Here is a 20,276-nt window from a genome sequence, read left to right on the forward strand (position 1 = left end):
CAGTACGGAAACAGTGCAAGAAACACAAACCCCAATTGTAAGATCACACTGGGTTGTTGTTGTTTGCTGTTTATAGTCAGTAAAGCAAGGGATGTTGCTTTCACAGAAGCAGACAGAGGCAGAACCACATAGGGATCCGAACCCTCCTCGTGAAAAAAAAATATTATTTATACTTGGCTAAAATTATTTTTTATGTATATATCCCCTTTGACTTTTTCGTATGTTTACCTTTTTATAATTAGAACACCCTTACTAAAAATCCTGACTCCGCCAGCAGAGCAAATAGAAATCACTTGCAAGCAGATTTATTTTATGTCAAAACCAAAGGTAAAGGATGTGAAGGATTATACAAATTCTACTAGAACCATAATATCTCTTCCTTAATCAGTAGTATAGATTATGCAATCAAGAATGTCATATTTTCTTTTTAACAACACCAATTAGTCATCGAAAGTATCCCCTCTATTGTTTTTCTCGTTTCTAATTTCCTTTTATAAACTCAAAATATCGTTAAATGTCACTTAAAAGAAAAAGTTCCTTCAATAAAATTTAATAAATATAATGACTTCAAAAAAGACATGTATACAAATCTCTAAACAGTATAGAGTTAGCAAAACAATAAGAAAAGCAAATGTGACTTTCATTAAGGAAATATGGAATTTCTCAATCATAAATAATAGTAAGTTTTAGCCCTTAAAAAAAATCAAAAGTTTTCGATAATACTTTTTTGTTTTGGGGTATTTTGAGGCTCAGAAGTGTAAAATGAGGGGGCAAAAGAGACAATGTACCCGCCATGGCTGCAGACACTCGGTTTGCACTAACAACAACAAAGTAGGCCTTACCCGGGTCGCCCCGCCAAGATACGGGCCCCCGCTCCATTTGCCCCATTATGAACTCTAGACAACTATTTAATCATCATAGCCTCTCATCCTTTACAATAATAATAATAATAATGTTGTGTTGAAGATGATGATGAGGAGGAAAAAGAAGAAGAAGAAAAAGAAGCAAAAGGGTTAGATCTTAAAACCCTAAACCCTTCAACCTGCTTGCTTTTATATTTATATGTATATATATATAGATGTGTATGTATGTATACATACTGTAGAAACTTGCGATTTTCATCGAAAGTTTCAGAACAACAGCTTAACCAAACAGAGCCTTAAGATAAATGGTGGTTTATTGTTATGAAAAAGGAAATCAACGGCAAAAAGAGAGAGGGCAACCACCATTAAAGACTCCCCAAATACCTCTCTCTTTGCCTCATTCTTTCCGTCTAGACTTCATCAGAATTTCTTTTCGGCAGTGTTAGGTTATTTTATAGTACCCTACAGTGTCCTCGTTTTACGTTTGTGTCCTTGTATTTAGTAGGAGGATCAAAGTAGCTTCTTTAGTATAATCTAAAGCAGTTTGGTCCTTTTAAGTGCGTATTTTCTATCTCTGTTAAATATTTACCAAATTACCTCTATATAATAAAAATAAATTACTTTAGACCATTCACAAGCAATAAACATTTTGACATTGAGAATCCAACAATACCAAATTGCTATGTGGCTTCTCCAATCATCAATTTAGATGTTTCTTTAACTTGTCACTTTTTGTCTAAGGATAGAACTGGAAAAAAACTAGTCAATTTGTGTCTCGGTTTCTTAAGGTGACACTTATTATAGGATAATTTTTTTTTTTGCTAAGATGACACTTAGTATGGTACGGAGGGAGTAATTTCTAAATATATTTATTTTATGTTAAAACCAAAGGTAAAGGATAATATCTCTTCCATAATCAGTAGTACAGATTATGCAATCATGAAAGTCATATTTGACAAATTTGATCATACCAGAACAACAGTTTTTCTTATCAGTTGTATTGATTATACACCCACGAATGTCATATTTTCTTTTTAACACTGGTTAGTCATTGAAAGTATTCCCTCTGTTCTTTTCCTCGTTTCTAATTTCCTTTTATAAACTCGAAATATCGTTAAATGTCCATTCTTTCACCATTTTAGTCAAATAATTCACTGGAAATTTAACTAAAATGAAAAACTTACTTCAAACAAAGATATTCACCTTTATTTACAAAAATATAAAATTGTTTATTATTTAATCATCCGATTATAAAGTGACTGTATATTTGTAAATACAATGACTTCGATAAAAACATATATACAAATTTCAAAAATACAAGAGTCAGCAAACTAAAATGAAAGCAAATATAATTTTGAAATTAGTAAACATAAATAGTACGAACCTTTAAAAAAAAAAAATCAAAAGTTTTTTTATTTTGAGGGTCTATTGAGGCTCAGATCTGTATAACAAGGGCAAAAGAGACAATGTACCCGCCATGGCTGCAGACCCTCGGTTTGCACTACAACAACAAAGTAGGCCTTACCCGGGTCGCCCCGCCAAGATACGGGCCCCGCTCCATTTGCCCCATTATGAACTCTAGACAATTATTTAATATCATCACAGCCTCTCATCATTTACAATAACAACAACAATGTCATTATTATTGTGGTGGGGTTGGGGTGGTGGAGATGAGGAAAAAGAAGAAGAAGAAAAAGCAAAAGGGTTAGATCTTAAACCCTAAACCCTTCAACCTGCCTGCTTTTGTATTATATATAGATATGTATGTTTCAGAATAACAGCTTAAGCAAACAGAGCCTTAAGATAAATGGTGGTTTATTGTTACGAAAAATGGAAATCAACGGCAAAAAGAGAGAGGGCAACCACCATTAAAGACTCCCCAAATACCTCTCTCTTTGCCTCATTCTTTCCGTCTAGACTTCATGAGAATTTCTTTTCAGCACAATTAGGTTATTTTATAGTACCCTATTGTGTGTCCCCGTTTTACGTTTGTGTCCTTGTATTTACTCGCTATTTCCAAAAATTGTACGAGAAAATGACAGAAATGGTTACTTATTTTTAGTAGTTTGTGTTTTGAAACATACGTTAAAGTAGGGGTGGGCGTTCGATTTTTCGGTTCGGTTTGGTTATTTCGGGTTCGATTTTTTGAAGGTGGACACCGAACACCGAACCCAACTAGTTCGGTTCTTTCGGTTTCAGTTTTTTAAAGTTCGGTTCGGTTCGGTTTCGATTTTTTCAATTCGGTTTTTTTGATATAATATTAGAAGCGATTCCATTGACACTAATTCATATTCTCAAAAGCAATAAAACATAAAGCGATAAATTAAAATCAAAATCAAACAAACAGATACACGAAACAAAAACTATAATCATGATATAGGATTACTAGGTGTTATATACATACCGTAAGAATAATTAAGAAAACACATAAAGGACATACATTAATCCTAAAGACACATCCTAGTTACCTTTCTTTGTTAAGGATATTTGATTTTCTCAATGAGGTGAAAAATTAGGGATACAAATGCAAAAGAAGACTTATTACAATTGGATTTTTTTTTTTTGCTTTAAACTTAATGGGCCTGGACTATTTTAATTTTTTTTTTGGGTAATGTATTAAATTTCGGTGCGCGTTCGATTTTTCGGTTCGGTTTTATCAAACTTCGGTTCGGCTATTTCGGTTTCGATTTTTTTACGGTGGACACCAAACACCGAACCAAACTAGTTCGGTTCGGTTAGGTTCGATTCGATTTTTCGGTTTTCGATATTTATGCCCAGCCCTACATTAAAGTAGCTTCTTTAGTATCATATAAAGCAGTTTGGTCCTTTTAAGTGAGTATTTTTTATCTCTGTTAAATAATTATCAAATTTTAATTATTTTATTTAATCAGAATTATGAAAATAAAAATATCTCTCTCTTGAGCCGAGGGTCTTTCGTAAACAGCCGCCCTACCTTTCAAGGTGGGGGTTAGGTATGCGTACACTCTACCCTCCCCAGACCCCACATGGTGGGATTATACTGGGCTTGTTGTTGTTGTATGAAAATAAAAATATCTAACCGGAACGCGTATATGAAAGTACAATTTTGTAGTTTATGTTATTTTTTGTTTATTATAAGAGTTTGGTGCAAGTTTATGAAGAGTTTAGTGCAAGTTTTTGAGGTTCAATTTCTTTTCTTCGTTTTTTTATATATATATTGTGGCTTTTGGGATTTTGGCGCAAATTTATGGTGTTTCTAGCAGTAGATCTTTTTTCTTACAGTTCTAATTAAATTTGACAATTAAAGTTTGATAAATTCTGATAGAGATTAAAAGTGCTCATTTTTTACAAAATTAAAGGAACAAACTACTCAAGTAATAATTAAGGGACTACTTTGAACTTGCTACTAAATATTAGAGACCATTTTGTCATTTTCTCAAAATTGTACACCGAATGAATACAAACTTCAAGGTTAATTTAGTCATTCTATGCTTAAGCTCATCCTTATAAAAATGAGAGAGTAACACTTTGGTCCTTCGATTTTCAATAAATTTGATATTGATCCTTGTGACAAGTAACTCAATACATCTTGACATTCAAGTAATTACAATGTGTGTTTTTTATCCCGTCATGTAAGAAATATGTTATATTTAAACTACTTGTATATTACTCTCAAAATAGAGTAACAATATTAGTTCAATATAAAACTGATAATTAAACGGTGAAACGGTTAATAATTTTGAAAATTTATGAATATTCATAGACAAAAGGAATCAAAAGTGCATATATCGTGTAATTGAAAATTAAATATGCTTAATTTGATATTGTAAAAACTAAAATTAAAAGTTACCAATAATTGGAAAGCCAAAAATGCTATTAACCCTAAAACAATTAAGGCTTTTTCATTTTCTTGTTTAGATTTAGTTTTCCATCTCTGCTATGGACGGTCTCAGGAGAGGTAGAGGTAACCTAAAGAAGTATTGGGAGAGGTGATTAGACAGGACATGGCGTAGTTTCAGCTTACCGAGGACATGACCTTAGATAGGAGGTTGTGGAGGACTCAGATTAGGATAGAAGGCTAGTAGGTAGTCTCACTTATTCTCTCGCACTAGTGGTCGTAGTTTTGCTCTATCGTTTATTGCCTTGTGATTTCTGCTAATATTTGTTGGCTCTTCGCTCTTGTTATTTCTTATTTTTCGCATTATTCTGATTTGCTTGTCCTTATTTGATTCTTTTGTCTTGTTTTCTCTTGAGCTGAGGGTCTTTCGGAAACAGTCTCCCTACCTCTCAAGGTGGGGGTAAGGTCTGCGTATACTCTACCCTCCCCAGACCCCACATTGTAAGATTTCACTGGGTATGTTGTTGTTATTTATTTTTCCATCTCTGCTAGTTCTTATATTTCTTGCCTTGGACGATTTTATCTGTTTAACATATCTATCACTATCTGTTCGTGTTGTTACACATTTTTTGAAAATGAAATTTAATATTTTTAGCCATTTTCTTGATCACTCCTGCTCCAAAACAAACTGTGTACACCAACTAACCATTATGACACATCCAGTGTAGTTTGTTTTCTTAAGGAAAATTTTTCATGGACAATTCTTGATATATGTTCGGTTATTGTTGCATAGATGTGAATTGATTATGATGTTCAATTGTGGCGATAAGATTCGGAAAAAAAAAAAAATATTGAAGATGACTGAAACTATATGCAAAATTTTCATATGGTCAAGTTCCTCAATTGCATCTAAGAAAGTCTTGGTATCTTAGAAGAAAGTCTATTTTCCTCAAGTTGACATAGGTTTAAATGTTATCAACTAATACATGTGGATAAGTTGATTAAGTGAAGCAACAATGACTATGAAGAAAGATTACTTTGATAGTCGATGGATCCGTATTCACTCTATCAAGAACCATATTGTGGGAACATTTCGCATTCCCCGGAATGCAACTTGAGTGGTTAGGAAATTATTGAAAATCAGCAAAATTCATTCTGCAACTCAACTCCATACAAAAGGGCCTGGTGGGTAGATTGATCAGCTTGCAACATGGTGGGAAATTATGTATCAAGAAATTGATTCATCGTTTCATCCATCAACATTAAAAAGTTCCATCGAAGAGTATTTCTTGCATTCCAACCTTTATTTTAGATTGAGCTTTAGTACTCTGCAAAACACGTCAGAAACTACTCAACCAAAAGAAAAGAAAAAAAGGAAGCTGAAAATGCTCACAGTGATGCTGAAAAAGCTGAAAGCTGAAAATGCTCACAGTAATCAGCAATGATGCTCACAATGATTCTGATTTGTGAAAGGGAAAAATATAATGACTAAGAAACCAGTAAGGAAAAATTGCGAGAAACACAGTCAAAGCAAGGGATGTTGCTTTCATAGAAATCATTTGCAAGGAGATGGGGACGTGGGAGGCAACAACTTTCAGATACTTCCCAAAAAAGGACAAAAGCAAAATGCAAGAATGGGGGTTTAAGACTAGTCATTTCTAAATATATTTATTTTATGTTAAAACCAAAGGTAAAGGATATGAAGGATTATACAAATTCTACTAGAGCCACAATTTTTCTTCCTTAATAAGTAGTATAGATTATGCAATCATGAAAGTAATACTTATTTTACAAATTCATCTATAGTATAACAACAATTTTACAGATTATACACCCATGAATGTCCTATTTTCTTTCTAACACCACCTGTTAGTCATCTAAAGTATCCCCCTCTATTCTTTTTGTCGTTTCTAATTTCCTTTTACAAACTTAAAATATCGTTAACTTGAAGTCACGCACAAAGATTTTTCCAAATTTGAAGCAAGAGTGACTTACAGAAATACTTTTGAGGGCCGGTTGGTGTATTCGGCCTTTACTTTTTCATGTTTCTAATTCTATAACCTTTTGTGTTGGGCAATTTGTCTTGTGCTAGTTCCCTCCGTTTTCCAAAATTAACAAATGAACGTGATGATTGGTTTGATGTAACTTTGAGGTTACAAAACCTAGTTATTAGGCTTCTTCTTCGTTTCTGAATTAAAACATGCACTTCAATTCCAAGCTGGGATAAATTGACTGTCAACTTACTAACCTTCGTTTGTTTCTAGCTTGAGACTAACAATATAAGCAAGCTCACACAGCTGAGTTGAATTCAAACGACAATTATTATAGAAACAAAATGCAAAGAACAATAGTCATATCAAGGATGCTGACTTCCAAATTACAAATATATAAACCATTATAGCAATACTGATGTCTAAAAGCTGATAAAAAAAGGTGCTGCGGCTAACAAATATGAACACCATATATCTCTAGTGTATTTCTCATGCTTTGGACTAGCATAGAAGTATGTAAGCAATTCAGCTGTTTGCCATATAATAAATAATAAAAACAAGAAAAGGAAAAGGTTTTCTGCTCATGAACATCTCTAGAAAACATAAGTCGCAGAGCAATACTTTCTACAATCTACAGCAAAGTAGAAGCTTGATTCAACATTCCATTCTAAAGAGCTTCATGCATGACACCACCACAAAAATTTCCTTAGGTTAATCGAAAAGCTTCATATCGCTCAAGCTATTTTTCACATCGCTTGCAAACTTATGCTTCCCATTGTAAGAATCCTTTTTGAGCTTGGAAGCGGCTAGGCTACATGCTTAGCCTAGTATTCCCGGATTGGTATTGGATAAGAAAGATTTTGCTTTCTTCCCACTCATGAAGAACAATAAAGTGAGGGGAGGGCTTCCGTGGAAAAAGGGTAAGTTTGGGATGAGAGGGTGAACACTAAAATAGTAGTAACCAAACCCAAAGAAATTTGACTCTTTTTTTTTATGAAGGCGAATTGATAAGAAAAATCCGGTACATTCCGTTTTGTTTCTCATCCCAGTCTTTCGCAACACTTCAGGTTTACTTCTTTTGTTAGGTCTCGACTTCTTCGCTATGATCTTCCCAGTAGTTTATATAGGAGCTATAGCCGTTTCATTCCTATTCGTTGTTATGATGTTCCATATTCAAATAGCTATAAGCTACCTCAATCAAGCATATCTACAAATGTAATCCTTCTTGGAAACCTTGGTCGCAACCTTAAAACCATAACACGCTAAATCTCAATAGGAAAATGAGTTCCATTCTTTCGCCATTTTGGTCCATTGCTTGCCTCAACATCAAAACATTGTCAAGAACTGTGCAGTTCTGTTTGATAAAAGCATCTTAAAGAGAGCCAGTTGAGCTTTAGCTTGTACTGATGAAAAACACCTGAATCAGTAAGCTTTAGACAGGGGGGAACAACTTCAAGATTATATTCCTAAACGTCATTTACATTTCTAAGCCAAGATACGACTTGGTTCTATCCATTCATTAAGAAACTTATCACGACATCCCAGACACTCAACTATTTAGCAATAAAGTGACAGGTCTAACACAAAATGTAGGCTTAGATCTAACACAAAATGCAAGCAATGATAGCACAATAACTACACTCCAATACTAAACATATGTAGGCTTAGATCTAACATTAAACATTGGTAGCTAGTAAAGAGGCACCTTGTTCAGGATTAATTTCTGCATAACTTATACCACGTTTGGTAGCTAGTTAGGAAGTAAGTTATTCATGTATAAAATTAATACGACGTTTGGCAATTTAGAAACCCACGTAACTAATACATGTATAAGTTATGATGAAATCTATGTACTATTCTATTCGGGGTAGAAGATGGATAACTAATACATACATGAATAAAAAGTTGAAATGACAATATTATCTTATCACTCCCCGCTTAAATAGTAATATTTATTAATTTAATATAACAAACTAGCATCCAACGAAATAATTTATGCATAATTAAACCCTGCATAATACCTACATTATTAATAGTTGCATAACTAATACCGGCATAACTAATAGCTGCATAATTCTAACCAGCTACCAAACGACCCCTAGCATACAATAATAATAAGAATCTACACACACGTTGGCTTAGACCTAACACAAAATGCAAACCATGATAGCATACAATAACAACTACACCTCAATACCAAACAAATCGGGATCAACTGTAACTCCTTAAAATATTGATATCACTCCATTTAGACTAGTTTCAATCTAATACGCATAAACCTATGCTTATAATACAATCTTGGTTTAGGGTTCGGTTCCACATGACCACAACATTCCGGTCCAATTGACCCAAAACGAAATAAATTCAAGAAGCTTTATCATAACAGCCTACGCATAATCATCGGTATTACAGGTTTTATGATTGTAATTTTTGAAAGGATATGACCAAGAAAGCAGAGTCAGAAAAACACAACACGGCAAATTGCCAATAACCATGACAGTGTCATGGCACAGTATTAAAGAAGGGTTCTTTGCAATGACAATAGCAGATCATGAAGAAATCATTGGCATTCAGATGGGAGGCAACCATCGTTACAAACTGCCCATCGCTATGCTTCCTCGTTCTTATTCACAAGTTTTTTACTTATTTCACTCTTGACAGATTATTCTCGGTTGAGTACATTAAGTAGGCTCAGATCTATCACAAAATCGGGTAAAGGTAAGGGATACCGCCCTGGCTGCAAACCAGAATCGCATACAACACAACAACAACAACAACAACCACCACCCCAGGACAATCTAGCTGGGAAGCTAAATGTTTCCTAAATTTCATTCGAATACTCGTTACTTCACTTACAACACATTTTGGTTTGCCCTGCCAAGATACGCACTACAAAAAAATGAGTAATTTACGGAGATTGAAAGTTGCAATTTGTGGGGGTTTTAGCCTCCTCAAGCAATTAGCGGCGGCTAAAAGCCCCGCGAATTGCAACTTTCAACCTCCTCAAATTACCCTCTTTTTTTTTTTGTAGTGACGGTTCCCCCGATTAACTCAATAGGCTATATCATCACAGCCTTGACTCTGATTTGTAAAAGGGAAAATAAAAAGACTAACAGACTAAGCAAGCAAAAGGAAAGACTGCAAGAAACACAGAACATCCTGTTATTATATTAATAGAATTGATTATTTCTCTACAAATGTATTTTTATGTTAAAACCGTACAGAAAAAAGTATGACAGATTTTACAAATTGATTATACTAACACCAAAATATTCTCTACCTTAATCAGTACGATAGAAAATGCACTCATTTCTTTTTTTGTTAAACAACATTAGTTAGAGCCTGTTTGGATGGGCTTATGCCTATAAGCTATTAAAAAACTTATGCCTAAAAAAAAAATAAGTGTAGTCTAACTTATTTTTTTTAGCATTTTTTGTTTTTTTTTAGATTTTTAAGTCAAATGGGCCCAATTATTTTTTCATTTTTTTTGCGCGGAGTGCCCTCTTTTAATTTTGGTCTTTATATTTTGCCCCTCATTTATGCCTTCTTTAATTTTTCTCGCCGCCTTTTTTTGTTTAATGAAAGTTTTTTGACGAAATTACCCTTACCCCATTAAAACCCTTTCTATTTCGTCATTTGCCCTTTTCTTTTCTTTTTTTGCTTCTTCGTTCCTCCTTTGTTTTGTGTCCGTCTTTATACGTTCCAAAATTTAGGTACGAATTTGGATCTTTTTGCTCGTTTCAATATTTGTTTTTATGTTAAATTGTTGTTTGTTGAATTGATATCTTTGTCTTCGTCGTTTTTTATATTTAAGTGATCCTTTTTGATTTAAAATTATAGTGTTTTGTTAAAGTGTACGTATGATTTTTTGAACTTTAGTTTTCGTTGCCCATGTATATATTTTGGTTTTTTGAATGTCGTATTATGAATGTCGTAATATGTTTTAGTTGATTTTGATATGCGTTTTGGTTTTCTCTTCGTTGAATCTTTGAAGTTTTGCGGAAGCATTGTTTTATGTTGTTGCCGTTGTTTTTGTTTAATAATGCGGTTTTTGTGAAGAATGTGTTTGTGCGAGGCGGCATATGCCTGCTTAAAGAATTTTTATTTTTGAAACTACATTTATGCCTATTCCGGATAATTTCGTGATTTAAGTTACTTTGTATGTGTTATGATTTTTTGGTTTTTATGATAGTTTATATGTTTTCCCGATTATAAGCTTTAGTTTAAGATTTTTGGTGTTTTTTTTGTTTAGTAACTTTGTGTTTTCATGAAGACCGTGTTTATCCGAGGCAACATATGCCTGCGGTCCGTGAGTTATTGGTTTTAAAGGCGAAGTTATGTTGTTACGGCATAAAGTTATGCTCGTTCCCGCATAACTTCATGAATTAAGTTAATTTATGTGTGTCTTTGTTTTTGGTGTTTTCTTGTTAATAATTTTTGTTTTTATGCAATCTTATGTGTTTTGGTTCTTTCTTCTATTATGCAGGTATTTGTGAGTATGACATGAAAAAGAGAGCAAGATCTCGTGAAGAAAGCAAAAAAATAGATTGTTTTAGTTGAGCAAGATCTCGTGAAGAAAGGAAAAAATAGTTTGTCTTAGTTATTTTTGCACTATGTAATTTTATTTTTTTTGGTGCGCCCTTGTGTTTTTTGTAAATGTTATAAGATTGTACAATTTGTTTTGTGTTATAAATTTCAACTTTAACCACCTTTGTAATTTGATGGTGTTCATTTTTAATCTCAACTTCTCCTCGTTCATAAAAGTCGCTATTTTGTTGAAAATCCAAGTTATACCGTTCCATCACAACTTCATGGTTGTTATATAATAGAAGTTTGCCGGGGTCGCATAGTTTCTCATTATGTAAATAGAAGTTCCGCCCATTAAATGAGAATTTAAGTTAAGAAAACTTGCCATAACCAACAACAAAGACAAACCATTTGAAGTTATTTGACCTACCAAAATGCATTTATCGGGGATTATTTGTGACGGAAAGCTGTTTTTTTGTTGAAAACCAAATTTATGGTGGTTATTTAATAGGAGTTTGCCGGGTCTTCGGCATAGTTCCTCATTTTATGAATGAAAGTTCCACCATACCGGCAGTAAATCACAACAAAGATAAAACGTTTTTAACTTTTTCTCTGAAATCGGAACGCATTTTATTGGGATTAGTTGAGACGCCATAATGGTTGTTTTAGTATGAATGAATTTTTGCTATGAATGAATGAAATATTTTACTTAGTGTTAATTGTATTGTCTTGAATGTTTTATCCAATTTTCCAAAGATTTTAAAATGTTATATAAACAAAAGCCCATAAGTATGCCTAACGGCATACTTATTTATTTTGTAAGCGAAAGACCTGCTGTCCGGCATAAATGTGAAACATGAAAACAACGAGAGAGAATAATATTGTTATGTCCCAAGGCATACATCTATTAAACTTACCGGGATGTAGTATTTGAGATACCAATTTTGTTTCCCCAAAATCCAGTACCGCCACAGAGGCATAAATTATAAAAGCTGGATAATTAAAGTTGATGATTTTTTTTCTTTTTCCTCAATGTTTTATGGTAGAGAATTGTAGATTTCATGTAGGGACATTTATCTCTTTCTCTTATATAGTTTTTTATTATCAACAACAAGAAGATAACAACTTAGTAAAAGAAAATAATAAAAGAAAGAATGGACGAAGAATAAATGTGTGATTGATGCTTGAAGTCTCAGTCTTAGTACTACCAAAGTTTTGCCATTTCTTTCAGGCAGAGTGCGCATTATGCGTCAAGAATCATAAGATCAATTCATATAAACCATGTATAAGAGTGTGATGTTAGGATGACAATTTCCTTTTCCTGTATCGTCTTGAATATGGATTGAGAGAAATGGATGTTGTGGTTACGGAGTTGCCCTAGTGTGTCCAAAGAACTTGCATCTACCACATCTCCGTATGTGTACTTTGTCGATTCTCTTCTTGGGCGATATTTTTTGTTTGTTTTCTTCCGGGTCTTATTTTAACATCAGGCGGCATTATTTTAATATCCATAATGTTTTGTGGAATAATCCATGAGTCTTGATTTCCAACGATAGTATTTCACCTTTGTATGTCTGTAGCGGGCTTGTTTCTTGAACCGGTCCGCACGGTATGTAGATTTTGGCAAACTTCTTTGTCTATAATTGTCATGGCATGTGTGCACGGTAACTCGTCAGTTTGGAACTCCAAGCACTCACAAGTCATATTCTTCAGGTCTACATTGTATTGATATCCTTCATCTTTCACAACAAATTTGACGGGAGTTATGTTTTCTACCTGTGGAAATTGACAATATAAATGAGTGATATTTTTTCGGGCAATTTTTCAGATTATGTAGAGTTATGCCCTTTCCGGCATACTTCTGTCTCGGGAAAATAAAGAAATCGCCCTTCCGGCGGAACTATTTATAAAATAGGGTTACGAGCTTGTTCCTTTGTCTAAAGATAACTTTTTGTGTTTGTTTGATTTTAAACTATACATTGCTCATAAAACTAAGATTTGAAGTGTATGTTGGTAAAATCTACTTACTTTCATTGTGAGTATAAAAACAGTGTCATAATTATGCCCTTACCGGCATAATTCCATGCTAGTTAAAATAAGAATCTGCCCCTTCCGGCAGAACGAAGTATAAAAATGGGGTCATAGTTCTTCCTTTATCCAGCATAACTTTTGTGTTTGGTTAAAATTAAACTATGCATTGCTCACCAAACTAATATTGAAGTGTATGTTGGGAAAACGTACTTACTTTCATTGTGAAGCCTCTACTTATCTTTCAAGCGAATCTTTCACCCAACATACGTGTCGGGTCATGGGACGGTCATTGTTGGCATCCAATTTTCTCTCGTAAAACCAATTTTGCGGCTTGTTCGGATGTAATCATTACATGCCATTATTGGCAACTCCCTTTGCTTTCCTCAATAGTAATTCATTGTCTCGACATTGTTCGTTGTGAGCATGTTATGCTGTTGTGTGGAATGAACGTGCCCATCTTTCCGGTGGTTCTTCTATGTATTCGTGCGTTAAATTTTTGGGTCGATTTGTTGTATACTGTGACATATAGGTACGAAACTCTCTTTTCGTTTGTAGGTAGTTGTCGATTGTAGAAATGTTGATAGGATCGCTTCGGATAAATATTTTTGCAAGTTCTTCTCCATGTGGTAGATGCATATTCCATGTCAAGGTATCCGGATCATTCTTTGATTGCAGTTGCAATTGATGCGTGGCGATCGGAAAGAATTGATAGGTCTTTGCGCGTGCCAAACACCTTTTTCACGTGTCTGAAGAACCACCTGTAGGATTCATTATTCTCAGAGTCTGCAATACCAAATGCTAGAGGAAATATGCTGTTGTTTCCATCTTTTGCTACAGCTATCATGAGCACACCGCGGTATTTTGATTTCAAGAAGGTTGCATCCACCATTATTACTGGTCTGCAGTGTTTCCAACCCTCAATTGATGCTCCATAAGCGAAAAGCATACTTAAACTTATTGTCAGCAGTCCATTTGATGTTAGCAACTGTCCCAGGATTTCTTAATTTCATCATGTGAAGATATTGCGGTAGAAGTGTGTAGTTATTTTCTGGCGTTCCTCTTATGACATTATAAGCGTGTTGGAGGGAACGCCATGCTTTGTGGTAACCAATGTGCAAGCCATATCTGCTTCTCATTTCTTCAATGACAAATTTGGGTGTTATCTCTTGTAGTGTATGGCGTACTAGGTCTGTAATGTATTCCGCTATGACTTTTGAAGTTGCATTCCTCATGTCAGAGGTGATGAAATTTATTGAACAACTATGTCTCTTTTCGAAGTTAACTACTTTGAAAAGTTCTGATCCTCTGAACCTTGAACTGTGGAAACGCCAAATGCAAAAGTTGGTTCAACACATCCGACGTAATACCGTTGCGTGCATGACTTTTCTACCTTGTACCGTTGATGACGAGTAATTGCAATGTTATTCATGCACTTTTTTCACTAAGATCTTTGTCTTTGAATAAAATGCCAACTTCTATTTGATCAATCGATGCACTAGGTGTCAAAATTTGTGTATCATTTTGTATCCTCTTCCCCCGAGTGTCTTTTCTTTGTTGCATGTTCGTGTTTACGCCTTCCATCGTCATGCTCGTGAGTAAGTGATACAACATTCATTGAAGTTGGACTCGAGAAAGGTCATTGTTTACAACTTGCTCAATGTTTGGCGATTGCCATTGTAGGCCGCCGAGGTGTCCGGTTAGAGTTCTTATCTCGCTCGCTCGCGTGGAATCCCAAGGTTATGTCCAATAAGTTTGTGTTGTTCATCATCCAAGCCAATTTCCGACATGTCTTCTTCATAAGCAATGCAAAGTTGTTTGTCAATTTCCTCTGGTTTGTCCTTCGTCATTAGGATAGAGTCATTATGATGTTCTCAGAATGGGTTGTTCTCCGCATCGACTCGAATTGAACTCTAATATGAAACGGGAATTTCTGGGTTGTCATTGTTGTTGAGTGGTGCACAAGCAAGTGTGAAGATCAATGTCGTTTGTTACACGCGATCCCTTTCGATGTTTTCATTGGTGTCAAACCATATGTTGGTCTGGCCGAGTATTGTGTATGCCGCAAATATCCGTCGAGTGAATTGTTGAAAATTTACACCATCATTGACAAGTATTAGCTTGGTTTCATGATTAACATAATTGTAGGTGGTGGCGTCCCATTTGCCGTCAAGGCTACGTAGATTGATCTTCGGTGTCATTTTTTTGTTAAACTTCCGCATAAAGAAAGATTCACTTGGGAAAAAAACCAAAATGAAATGTATTTAAGTTGTTAGTTTTGAAAATTTAAGTTACCGCCCTTCCTGCGACTTTGCATGTAAAGTCATGATGTATGCGACACGGATACTCTACCATTTTGTAAATGTGCCGCTACAAACATTCTTCAAAAACGAGTAACCGAAGCCGCTTGATTATTCCAATGAGATTGCAAATAGCCGCTTATTTTCATGAAACCGAAAAACCTCCTCTTGTCTTTATCCAATTTAAATCAAATCCATCCAACAAATATGCGTTGGTTTATACTTCTATATAAACCAACACAACTTTTGGGAAGGAAAAAAAAAACACTTTACTTCGAAAATCGATATAATCACATACAAAATGAACCAAAATCAACATATTGTACATGTTAATGGTGACGCACGGCAAGCACATGAACATGCCCATCTTCATAACCAAATTCATCCTAATATTGCAAATTTGCAAATTACTCATGAAATTGTCGATATCAAAAGAGACATAGATTTTCCGAGGCTCTTTTGTGTGTCTCTCTAAAGAGAAAATGATGATCTGCGAAGAGAATTACGATTTGTAAGGCGTAGTGTTATTCCAAGATTAACCGCTAAATTGACGATGGGGCAATTTGGAATGTGGGTACACATGAAATTAGAACCGATGTACTTATGAAGTTAGGATTTTATGTTTTGTGGACATATATATATATTTAAATGTATGTGTAATTAAGTGCAAAGATCTCAGTAGGTTTGTAGAATTTTACTTTAATGGCTTCTAAATAGAAGTATTGCCTTCTCCTAAGATACTTGTTCTGTAAGTTTGTTCACAACATTGCCGATAACGGCATACTATACTCTTTTGTAAATTTAACTTTTCCTCCTCCTGGCATGACATGAGCACTTTTTGTTCTTCACGATGATAATGCACTAATCGTTTTTGGTTTAAAAAAATAAAAAAAAAATGAAAACCTCCTCTACCTTCATCTAATTTAAATCAAAATGCCTACAACGCTATTGCAATTGTAGATTGACGCAATCGGACTAATTTATACTTCTATATAAACTAACTTTTGCCTTCTCCTCGCATACTTGTTATGAAATTGGTTCACAACATCGCCGATAACGGCATACTATTCTCTTTTGTAAATTGAACTTTTGCCTTCCTCCTATATTTACACTTTTTGTTTTGACGATGATAATGCAATAATCGTTTTTGGTTTAAAAAATAAAAAAATTGAAAACTCCTCTACCTTCATCCAATTTAAATCAAATGCCCGCAAACAAGGTTGTTGCAATTGAGGATTGATATTTAACCGGACTAATTTATACTTCTATATAAACAGAAATTTTATTTTCTCCGCATACTTGTTATGAAATTGGTTATAACATTGTCGACAATAACGTATACTATTCTCTTTTGTAAATTGAACTTTTGCCTCCTCCCGCATGAGCACTTTTTTGTTTTGCGTCGATGATAATGCAATAATCGTTTTTGGTTTAAAAAAATAAAAAAATTGAAAACCTCCTCACCTTCATCCAATTTAAATCAAATGCTCTACAGATTATTGCAATTAGAGGATTGATGCAACCGGACTAATTTATACCTATATAAACTTAAATTTTGCTCTTCTCCCATACTTGTTATGAAATTGGTTCATAACATTGCCGAAACGCATATTATACTCTTTTGTAGAATTGAACTTTTTGCCTCCTACGATGAGCACTTTTTGTTTTGTCGATGATAATGCAATAATCGCTTTTGGTTTAAAAAAATAAAAAAATTGAAAACCTCCTCTACCTTCATCCAATTTAAATCAAATGCCTGCAACAGTTATTGCAATTAGCAGAGGATTGATTAATCTGGACTAATTTATCTTTATATAAACTTAAATTTTGGCTTCTCCTGTGATACTTGTTATGAAATTGGTTCGGAAAGTTACCGCAGAATCAGATCTTTGCACGCTTTTGTAAATTGACCTTTTGCCTCCGGTATACGCTTGCTCCTTTAATTCAAGTTTAAATCGAAAAGCATTGCTCGATTTAAATTGAATTTATTATTATTACAATTTCAAGTAAATAAGCATTGTATACTAATTTAATTAAGGTATAAAGTAATTAAAATCAACAAAGCAACAAATCCAATCAATTCTATTTTTGTTGATTAATTTTATCACGCAATTTTCAACTGAGTCAGACATGTCATCTCGCTTTCTTAATAATCGTGTCGTAGAAGATGATTTTTTTCAAATATTAACAATCTAAACTCAATAAAATCGTTAAATTGAGTTGAATTAAGATTTGTACCTTTTTAGATGTTGTAGCAAAGCAAAATCAATTGAGAAATCTCATTGGAACAACGATTTGAATAATGTGAAAAATTCGGAGGAACGGTTGGCGCAGGTTAACGATATGAAAGAAGCAAGGATTTGAGAATAACGATATTTGTTTTTATATGTAACGGTCGGGGGTAATAATGTCTTTTTACTATGTTGCTTTTGCTCGAGGGCAATAATTAAAGACCACCATTTTGAGGGGCAAAATCTAAAGACCAGCCCAAAAGAGGGCATTCGCGCTAATGCTCTTATTTTTTTGAAATTATTTTAAGACAAATGAGCTTTGTTGGAATACTGCCCAAACACTCAAAAAAATAAAACAAATTTTTATAAGTGTTAATCTTATAAAGCCAATCCAAACGGGCTCTTAGTCATCTAAAATATTCCACTTGTTCTTTCTCTCTTTTCATACACTGAAAATGTCAACTGACCATTCTTTCACCATTTTAGTCCAAAAATACACTAGGAACTTTAACATAAAAGAAACACTTCTTACAGACAAATCCATTCACCTTTATTTAAAAAGATCAAATTGTTTTAAATACGTAACCATCTAATTTACTGGAAAAAAGACACAGTACATTTGTAAATATAATGACTTCAATAAATACCTGTACAGAAATCTCTAAACAGAAGAGTCAGCAAACTAAAACGAAAGCAAATATAACTTCATTATAGGAAATTTTGCAATTAGTAAAAGTAAATAGTACGTAGCCTTTTAAAAAAAATTCAAAAGTTTTCGGTAATACCCTCTTTGTTTATAAAATAAAATTGTTTATTATGTAATCATCTAAGTGACTGAAAAAAAAAAAAAAAAAAAAAAAAAACGTACTCCATATTTGTAAATATAATTACTTCAATAATTAACTGTACAACAAATCTCTAAACAGAAGAGTCTGCAAAATGTAACTTCACTAATTTTAAAATCAGTCAACATAAATAGTAGCCTTAAATTAGTGCTTTTTACAAGTTTTCGATAATTCCCATTAAATCGTTTGGTATTAAAGATGTTTTCGAAATATCCTTAAAGACTAATTTTTTATACCATATTTGGTAAAAGATATAAATAAATTTATACCTTATATCAAACAAGATATAAAATACATCCCATCCCAAGAGATGGGATGGGATATCCCTTCTTATCCCACTTATACTGAAATTATTTTATACCATCTTTTATATGGGATAAAATAATTCCGGAATTATAATCCCGAGATAATTTTGACTACCTACCAAACGACCCCTTTTTGCTTTAGGATATTTTGAGGCTCAGATGTGTAAATGAGGGGCAAAAGAGACAATGCACCCGCCATGGCTGCAGACCCTCGGTTTGCACTACCAACAACAAAGTAGGCCTTACCGGGTCGCCCCGCCAAGATACGGGTCCCCGCTCCATTTGCCCAATAATGAACTCTAGACAATTATTTAATATCATCACAGCCTCTCATCCTTTACAATAATAGCCATAATGTTGTTGTGTTGATGATGATGATGATGAAAACGAGGAGATGATGAAGCAAAAGGGTTAGATCTTAAAACCTAAACCCTTCAACCTGCCTGCTTTTATATTTTATATATATATATATATGTATGTGTGTGTGTGTATGTTTCAGAACGACAGCTTAACCAAACAGAGCCTTAAAATAAATGGTGGTTTATTGTTATGAAAAAGGAAATCATGGGCGAAGAGAGAGAGGGCAACCACCATTAAAGACTCCCCAAATACCTCTCTCTTTGCCTCATTTCTTTAAAGTCTAGAGTTCATATGAATCCCTTCAGTCACAATTAGGTCATTTTATAGTACCCTATAGTGTCCTCGTTTTACGTTTTTGTCCTTGTATTTACCCCTTATTTGCCTCAAAAAAAAAAATGAAGAATGGATCAGTACAGCATGCAAGGGTAGTTTAGTCATTCTAAGCTCAAGCTTATCTTTGCAAGCATTTTTTGGCTTTTTGCATTTCTTGGACCAACAATAAGTACAGGATAAAAAAAAGTGTCGATTTGGCAATTTGCACATTCCTTAAGAAAATATTCTCTCTGTTTTAATTTATATGAACCTATTTAATTAGACACGGAATTTAAGAAAGAAGAGAAAACTTTTAAACATGTGGTGTTAGATGACTCACATATACTTTGTGTGGCTCTAAATTATTGCATAAAGGTAAATTATTTTCAAATATAGAAAGAAATCATTCTTTTTGGCACGGACTAATAAAGAAATAGGTTCACATAAATTTAAACGGGGGAGTATTAATTTGTAGATAAAAATAAGTAAAAATACCCCTAATTAAATAATTTTTGAAATTTGATCACTTAACACTTAATAAAATTAATTGTTTCTTGATTTAGTAAGTGGACACTTTTTGATCCGGAGGGAGTACTGTTTTTTCAAATTTTTTGAAAATGGAATTTAAGAGTTCTAACCATAATTTCTTGTAGCAGTCCCACAGCATCGAAACAAAGTTACCAATGAGTCATATGGC

The 20,276-nt window shown here is 33.8% G+C and overlaps 3 long non-coding RNA genes across 3 annotated transcripts; 2 read left to right on the forward strand and 1 right to left on the reverse strand.

The window, feature by feature from the left end:
• Positions 1–432: 432 nt before the first annotated feature.
• LOC132044003 (uncharacterized) lies at positions 433–19,586 on the reverse strand. The gene is made up of 2 exons (XR_009411992.1): positions 19,333–19,586; positions 433–1,028 (listed from the first exon to the last, which is right to left on the reverse strand). It is a non-coding gene; the product is annotated as an uncharacterized LOC132044003 (long non-coding RNA).
• Positions 954–3,761, forward strand: LOC132044005 (uncharacterized). The gene is made up of 3 exons (XR_009411994.1): positions 954–1,082; positions 2,622–2,927; positions 3,667–3,761. It is a non-coding gene; the product is annotated as an uncharacterized LOC132044005 (long non-coding RNA).
• LOC132044004 (uncharacterized) lies at positions 18,730–19,338 on the forward strand. Its single transcript, XR_009411993.1, has 2 exons — positions 18,730–18,791; positions 19,050–19,338. It is a non-coding gene; the product is annotated as an uncharacterized LOC132044004 (long non-coding RNA).
• Positions 19,587–20,276: the final 690 nt, after the last annotated feature.

This window comes from Lycium ferocissimum, unplaced genomic scaffold (assembly GCF_029784015.1).
Source record: "Lycium ferocissimum isolate CSIRO_LF1 unplaced genomic scaffold, AGI_CSIRO_Lferr_CH_V1 ctg3230, whole genome shotgun sequence".
Taxonomy (NCBI): domain Eukaryota; kingdom Viridiplantae; phylum Streptophyta; class Magnoliopsida; order Solanales; family Solanaceae; genus Lycium; species Lycium ferocissimum.